General features: G+C 48.9%; 1 non-coding gene across 1 annotated transcript; it reads right to left on the bottom strand.

Moving 5' to 3' along the window:
* Positions 1-3,782: 3,782 nt before the first annotated feature.
* Trnas-uga (transfer RNA serine (anticodon UGA)) lies at positions 3,783-3,857 on the bottom strand. The gene has a single exon. It is a non-coding gene; the product is annotated as a tRNA-Ser (tRNA).
* Positions 3,858-8,113: the final 4,256 nt, after the last annotated feature.

The following is an 8,113-nucleotide window of genomic DNA, read 5'->3' on the forward strand; positions in this document are numbered from 1 at the left end:
GCCTAAGTATGATATCGAGTCACGCCAGGTAAGTTCTCTGCCGCCAATGGAGAGTTTGTGCCTGGTCGTGAAATACAGCACGATTCAGCTGCCCCTATCGATGTCGTTTTGTGCAACCCTTGAATTCGAGCGTGAGTTTTTCATATTTTCTCGCTCACTACGCGCGAACTACACTACTGGACATTACAATTGCAACACCACGAAGATGACGTGCTACAGACGCGAAATTTAACAGACAAGAAGAAGATGCTGTGATATGCAAATGATTAGCTTTTCAGAGCATTCACAAAGGTTGGCGCCAGTGGTGACACCTACAACGTGCTGACATGAGGAAAGTTTCCAACCGATTTCTCATACACAAACAGCAGTTGACCGGCGTTGCCTGGTGAAACGTTATTGTGATGCCTCGTGTAAGGAGGAGAAATGCGTACCATCACGTTTCCGACTTTGATAAAGGTCGGATTGTAGCCTATCGCGATTGCGGTTTATCGTATCCCGACATTTCTGCTCGCGTTGGTCGAGATCCAATGACTGTTAGTTTAATAGGTTTGCAGCAGCATGGACTATCAGCTCGGAGACCATGGCTACAGTTACTCTTGATGCTGCATCACAGACAGGAGCGCCTGCGATGGTGTACTCAACGACGAACCTGGGTGCACGAATGACAAAACGTCATTTTTTCGGATGAATCCAGATTCTGTTTACAGCATCATGATGGTCGCATCCGTGTTTGGCGACATCGCGGTGAACGCACATTGGAAGCGTGTATTCGTCGTCGTCGTCACCCATCGTGATGGTATGGGGTGCCATTGGTTACACGTCTCGGTCACCTCTTGTTCGCATTGACGGCACTTTGAACAGTGGACGTTACATTTCAGATGTGTTACGACCCATGGCTCACCCTTCCTTCGATTCCTGCGAAACTTTACATTTCAGCAGTATAATGGACGACCGCGTGTTGCAGGTCCTGTACGGGCCTTTCTGGATACAGAAAATGTTCGACTGCTTCCCTGGTCAGCACATTCTCCAGATCTCTCACCAACTGAAAGCGTTTGGTCAATGGTGGCCGAGCAATTGGCTCGTCAGAATACGCCAGTCACTACTCTTGATGAACTGTGGTATCATGTTGAAGCTGCATGGGCAGCTGCACCTGTACACACCATCCAAGATCTGTTTGACTCAATGCCCAGGAGTATCAAGGCCGTTATTACGGCCAGAGATGGTTGTTCTGGGTACTGATTTCTCAGGATCTATGCGCCCAAATTGTGTGCAAATGTAATCACATGTCAGTTCTAGTATAATATATTTGTCCAATGAATACCCGTTTATCATTTGCATTTCTTCTTGGTGTAGCAATTTTAATGGCCAGTAGTGTGTTAGTCCTACAGAAAAAATGAAGGAAATTTAATGTAGCTACATTTTGTATGAATACATTTTTGCTACAAGCCGTAGTTTTCGAGTTAGTCAAGAAAAGCATACAAAAGTGACCTTCAAACATACCCACACTGCCACATCAGCTCCAACCGATCAGGATTTCTAGTACGTTGTTCATGGCCCTCCCTGGAACCACTGCACAAGAATATCCTACTGCACTAATTATTTCCCACATTCGACCTTTCTAACTGGACTTATTACGCCACTGGCTTAGTCGAGCATTTACAAATTCTAAAACTGATGTGTGTGTAAATGTTACCCAACAATTTTGTGATATTTGACATCATAAAATAAACAATTACATCGTTGTATCCGCCGGGCCTTCTGACTACGAAACAACTGTGCTTGTAGGGGTTACATTTGGATCGAATTGTCAATGCAATTAATTTTAGCGTAACGTTTACAAACGTCGTTTTTCTCTCATTACACTCATGGACACGTTTAAACTAATAGTATTAATGAAATCACAATTCCATCAGGATAATGCAAAACACCTCTACTAATCTAAGAAAATGGCGGGAAGATAGGTCGATTGGGCTAGCTCCACTAACCTAACTCATCCGACCACCACCTCTTGGGGCCGATGACCGTCGCAGTCTGGTCCCTTTAACCCCCACAAACCAACCACCACCTCTTCCTAGGGATTGGAGGGAAATTTGAATTTTGGCGGTACAGGAAGGCTACTTGGGCTATCTCTACTCACCTATGAAAGTGTCGGGAAAGAAAGGGCACCTGGGCTACTTCCACTAACCTATGTCATCCGACCGCCACCTCTTCCTAGGGATTGATGGGAAAATGATTCAGCCTGCACTGGGCTACTGGAGAGAGGATGGAGTGTACTTAGTTTATTTTGGAGCAATTTATTTAGGGATGGATTTTGAGAGATAGTATATTTATTACACTGATACAAAACACACGCTCTGACGTGCACAGCCTACAGACCTGTAAACTACTCCTAAATTACCAAATAATGCACTACAAATAACTCGTGAATTACCGAAATAATTTCAGTACATAGCATACAGACCTGCAAACAATTCGAAAATAATGCATTACATTTATGTCCAGAGGGGCAAACAACTAGTCAGTCGTCAAAATAATAATCCATGTAAATACTCTGCAAACATGCTTTCGAATCGTCAACTGTCCAAATAATGCACAAGTCTTTATTTAAACAATTTGAGGCGCTATTGCCATCCAGTGTGTTCGTCACGAGGTCTGGAGTCCAACTGACCTACTACACAGTACCACCACCAGATGGCGCTGTCGTCCATTCCATGACGTAATCCAAGATGGCGCCCATGACGTCAGCTGATGACACAAGTACTGTTATCCAATATGGCAGATTTTGATGGAAAACAGTGTGTTCACCACAAAGCCTGGTCCTAGTACCCAGTACTGCCACCAGAGTGCACTGTCATCCCCCCCCACACAATTATGTAATTCAAGAAGATGGTCTGGGGGGGGGGGGGGAATGGTGGGACACAGAGTGATCACCATGGGGTCCAGAGTCAAACTGACCTAATACACAGTACCACCACCAGAGGGCGCTGTCATCTGTTCCGTGATGTAACCCAAGATGGCTGTCTGGAAGGGAAAAAATGACTCAGCCTGCTCTGGGCTGCTGGAGAGAGGAAGGAATGTGCTTTATTTATTTTGTAGCAATTTATTTAGGTATGGATTTGAGATCACCTCGTAAACTGTCCAAATAACGCGTAGCACAGTCAACAAACCTGCTTGCAAAATAATGCAACAGACAAGCAAAAAACGTGCACAGCCCCGCCCACCACATCCTGTCCACTGGACCACAGAGGAGGCTACCGCCACGCTGCCAGAAGTCGGAAGGCACTGACGGCACCCGCGGTTGTCAGCTGGCAAGCCATGGACAGGTGCCTGATCGGGTCCCTCAAGCTTGAGGCGGCGACATCCCTAACAGTTTGCTAATTGTCGACTGTCAAAATCAACCACAGCACACCTGTTCGCAAAATAATGCAACAAACACCAAAACAACACCTACATCTGAAACTTCCTGGCAGATTAAAATTGTGTGCCCGACCGAGACTCGAACTCGAGACCTTTGCCTTTCGCGGGCAAGTGCTCTACCAACTGAGCTACCGAAGCACAACGCACGCCCGGTACTCACAGCTTTACTTCTGCCAGTACCTCGTCTCCTACCTTCCAAACTTTACGGAAGCTCTCCTGCGAACCTTGCAGAACTAGCACTCCTGAAAGAAAGGATATTGCGGAGACATGGATTAGCCACAGCCTGGGGGATGTTTCCAGAATGAGATTATCACTCTGCAGCGGAGTGTGCGCTGATATGAAACTTCCTGGCAGATTAAAACTGTGTGCCCGACCGAGACTCGAACTCGGGACCTTTGCCTTTCACGGGCAAGTGCTCTACCAACTGAGCTACCGAAGCACGACTCACGCCCGGTACTCACAGCTTTACTTCTGCCAGTACCTCGTCTCCTACCTTCCAAACTTTACAGAAGCTCTCCTGCGAACCTTGCAGAACTAGCACTCCTGAAAGAATGGATATTGCGGAGACATGGCTTAGCCACAGCCTGGGGGATGTTTCCAGAATGAGATTATCACTCTGCAGCGGAGTGTGCGCTGATATGAAACTTCCTGGCAGATTAAAACTGTGTGCCCGACCGAGACTCGAACTCGGGACCTTTGACTTTTGCGGGCAAGTGCTCTACCAACTGAGCTACCGAAGCACGACTCACGCCCGGTACTCACAGCTTTACTTCTGCCAGTACCTCGTCTCCTACCTTCCAAACTTTACAGAAGCTCTCCTGCGAACCTTGCAGAACTAACACTCCTGAAAGAAAGGATATTGCGGAGACATGGCTTAGCCACAGCCTGGGGGATGTTTTCAGAATGAGATTACCACTCTGCAGCGGAGTGTGCGCTGATATGAAACTTCCTGGCAGATTAAAACTGTGTGCCCGACCTAGACTCGAACTCGGGACCTTTGCCTTTCGCGGACAAGTGCTCTACCAACTGAGCTACCGAAGAACGACTCACGCCCGGTACTCACAGCTTTACTTCTGCCAGTACCTCGTCTCCTACCTTCCAAACTTTACAGAAGCTCTCCTGCGAACCTTGCAGAACTAGCACTCCTGAAAGAAGGGATATTGCGGAGACATGGCTTAGCCACAGGCTGGGGGATGTTTCCAGAATGAGATTGTCACTCTGCAGCGGAGTGTGCGCTGATATGAAACTTCCTGGCAGATTAAAACTGTGTGCCCGACCGAGACTCGAACTCGGGACCTTTGCCTTTCGCGGGCAAGTGCTCTACCAACTGAGCTACCGAAGCACGACTCACGCCCGGTACTCACAGCTTTACTTCTGCCAGTACCTCGTCTCCTACCTTCCAAACTTTACAGAAGCTCTCCTCCGAAACTTGCAGAACTAGCACTCCTGAAAGAAAGGATATTGCGGAGACATGGCTTAGCCACAGCCTGGGGGATGTTTCCAGAATGAGATTATCACTCTGCAGCGGAGTGTGCGCTGATATGAAACTTCCTGGCAGATTAAAACTGTGTGACCGACCTAGACTCGAACTCGGGACCTTTGCCTTTCGCGGGCAAGTGCTCTACCAACTGAGCTACCGAAGCACGACTCACGCCCGGTACTCACAGCTTTACTTCTGCCAGTACCTCGTCTCCTACCTTCCAAACTTTACAGAAGCTCTCCTGCGAACCTTGCAGAACTAGCACTCCTGAAAGAAAGGATATTGCGGAGACATGGCTCAGCCACAGCCTGGGGGATGTTTCCAGAATGAGATTATCACTCTGCAGTGGAGTGTGCGCTGATATGAAACTTCCTGGCAGATTAAAACTGTGTGCCCGACCGAGACTCGAACTCGGGACCTTTGCCATTCGCAGGCAAGTGCTCTACCAACTCAGCTACCGAAGCACGACTAACGCCCGGTACTCACAGCTTTACTTCTGCCAGTACCTCGTCTCCAACCTTCCAAACTTTACAGAAGCTCTCCTGCGAACCTTGCAGAACTAGCACTCCTGAAAGAAAGGATATTGCGGAGACATGGCTTAGCCACAGCCTGGGGGATGTTTCCAGAATGAGATTATCACTCTGCAGAGGAGTGTGCGCTGATATGAAACTTCCTGGCAGATTAAAACTGTGTGCCCGACTGAGACTCGAACTCGGGACCTTTGCCTTTCGCGGGCAAGTGCTCTACCAACTGAGCTACCGAAGCACGACTCACGCCCGGTACTCACAGCTTTACTTCTGCCCGTACCTCGTGTCCTACCTTCCAAACTTTACAGAAGCTCTCCTGCGAACCTTGCAGATCTAGCACTCCTGAAAGAAAGGATGTTGCGGAGACATGGCTTAGCCACAGCCTGGGGGATGTTTCCAGAATGAGATTATCACTCTGCAGCGGAGTGTGCGCTGATATGAAACTTCCTGGCAGTTTTAATCTGCCAGGAAGTTTCATATCAGCGCACACTCCGCTGCAGAGTGATAATCTCATTCTGGAAACATCCCCCAGGCTGTGGCTAAGCCATGTCTCCGCAATATCCGTTCTTTCAGGAGTGCTAGTTCTGCAAGGTTCGTAGGAGAGCTTCTGTAAAGTTTGGAAGGTAGGAGACGAGGTACTGGCAGAAGTAAAGCTGTGTGTTTTAATTTGCCAGGAAGTTTCATATCAGCGCACACTCCGATGCAGAGTGATAATCTCATTCTGGAAACATCCCCCAGGCTGTGGCTAAGCCATGTCTCCGCAATATCCGTTCTTTCAGGAGTGCTAGTTCTGCAAGGTTCGCTGGAGAGCTTCTGTAAAGTTTGGAAGGTAGGAGACGAGGTACTGGCAGAAGTAAAGCTGTGAGTACCGGGCGTGAGTCGTGCTTCGGTAGCTCAGTTGGTAGAGCACTTGCCCGCGAAAGTCAAAGGTCCCGAGTTCGAGTCTCGGTCGGGCACACAGTTTTAATCTGCCAGGAAGTTTCATATCAGCGCACACTCCGCTGCAGAGTGATAATCTCATTCTGGAAACATCCCCCAGGGTGTGGCTAAGCCATGTCTCCGCAATATCCTTTCTTTCAGGAGTGTTAGTTCTGCAAGGTTCGCAGGAGAGCTTCTGTAAAGTTTGGAAGGTAGGAGACGAGGTACTGGCAGAAGTAAAGCTGTGAGTACCGCGCGTGAGTCGTGCTTCGGTAGCTCAGTTGGTAGAGCACTTGTCCGCGAAAGGCAAAGGTCCCGAGTTCGAGTCTAGGTCGGGCACACAGTTTTAATCTGCCAGGAAGTTTCATATCAGCGCACACTCCGCTGCAGAGTGGTAATCTCATTCTGAAAACATCCCCCAGGCTGTGGCTAAGCCATGTCTCCGCAATATCCTTTCTTTCAGGAGTGTTAGTTCTGCAAGGTTCGCAGGAGAGCTTCTGTAAATTTTGGAAGGTAGGAGACGAGGTACTGGCAGAAGTAAAGCTGTGAGTACCGAGCGTGAGTCGTGCTTCGGTAGCTCAGTTGGTAGAGCACTTGCCCGCGAAAGGCAAAGGTCCCGAGTTCGAGTCTCGGTCGGTCACACAGTTTTAATCTGCCAGGAAGTTTCATATCAGCGCACACTCCGCTGCAGAGTGATAATCTCATTCTGGAAACATCCCCGAGGCTGTGGCTAAGCCATGTCTCCGCAATATCCTTTCTTTCAGGAGTGCTAGTTCTGCAAGGTTCGCAGGAGAGCTTCTGTAAAGTTTGGAAAGTAGGAGACGAGGTACTGGCAGAAGTAAAGCTGTGAGTACCGGGCGTGAGTCGTGCTTCGGTAGCTCAGTTGGTAGAGCACTTGCCCGCGAAAGGCAAATGTCCCGAGTTCGAGTCTTGGTCGGGCACACAGTTTTAATCTGCCAGGAAGTTTCATATCAGCGCACACTCCGCTGCAGAGTGATAATCTCATTCTGGAAACATCCCCCAGGCTGTGGCTAAGCCATGTCTCCGCAATATCCTTTCTTTCAGGAGTGCTAGTTCTGCAAGGTTCGCAGGAGAGCTTCTGTAAAGTTTGGAAGGTAGGAGACGAGGTACTGGCAGAAGTAAAGCTGTGAGTACCGGGCGAGAGTCATGCTTCGGTAGCTCAGTTGGTAGAGCACTTGCCCGCGAAAGGCAAAGGTCCCGAGTTCGAGTCTTGGTCGGGCACACAGTTTTAATCTGCCAGGAAGTTTCATATCAGCGCACACTCCGCTGCAGAGTGATAATCTCATTCTGGAAACATCCCTCAGGCTGTGGCTAAGCCATGTCTCCGCAATATCCGTTCTTTCAGGAGTGCTAGTTCTGCAAGGTTCGCAGGAGAGCTTCTGTAAAGTTTGGAAGGTAGGAGACGAGGTACTGGCAGAAGTAAAGCTGTGAGTACCGGGCGTGAGTCGTGCTTCGGTAGCTCAGTTGGTAGAGCACTTGCCCGCGAAAGGCAAAGGTCCCGAGTTCGAGTCTCGGTCGGGCACACAGTTTTAATCTGCCAGGAAGTTTCATATCTGCGCACACTCCGCTGCAGAGTGATAATCTCATTCTGGAAACATCCCCCAGGCTGTGGCTAAGCCATGTCTCCGCAATATCCTTTCTTTCAGGAGTGCTAGTTCTGCAAGGTTCGGAGGAGAGCTTCTGTAAAGTTTGGAAGGTAGGAGACGAGGTGCTGGCAGAAGTAAAGCTGTGAGTACCGGGCGTGAGTCGT

The sequence above is a fragment of the Schistocerca serialis genome, chromosome 2 (genome assembly GCF_023864345.2).
Source record: "Schistocerca serialis cubense isolate TAMUIC-IGC-003099 chromosome 2, iqSchSeri2.2, whole genome shotgun sequence".
In the NCBI taxonomy this organism is placed as follows: Eukaryota; Metazoa; Arthropoda; class Insecta; order Orthoptera; family Acrididae; genus Schistocerca; species Schistocerca serialis.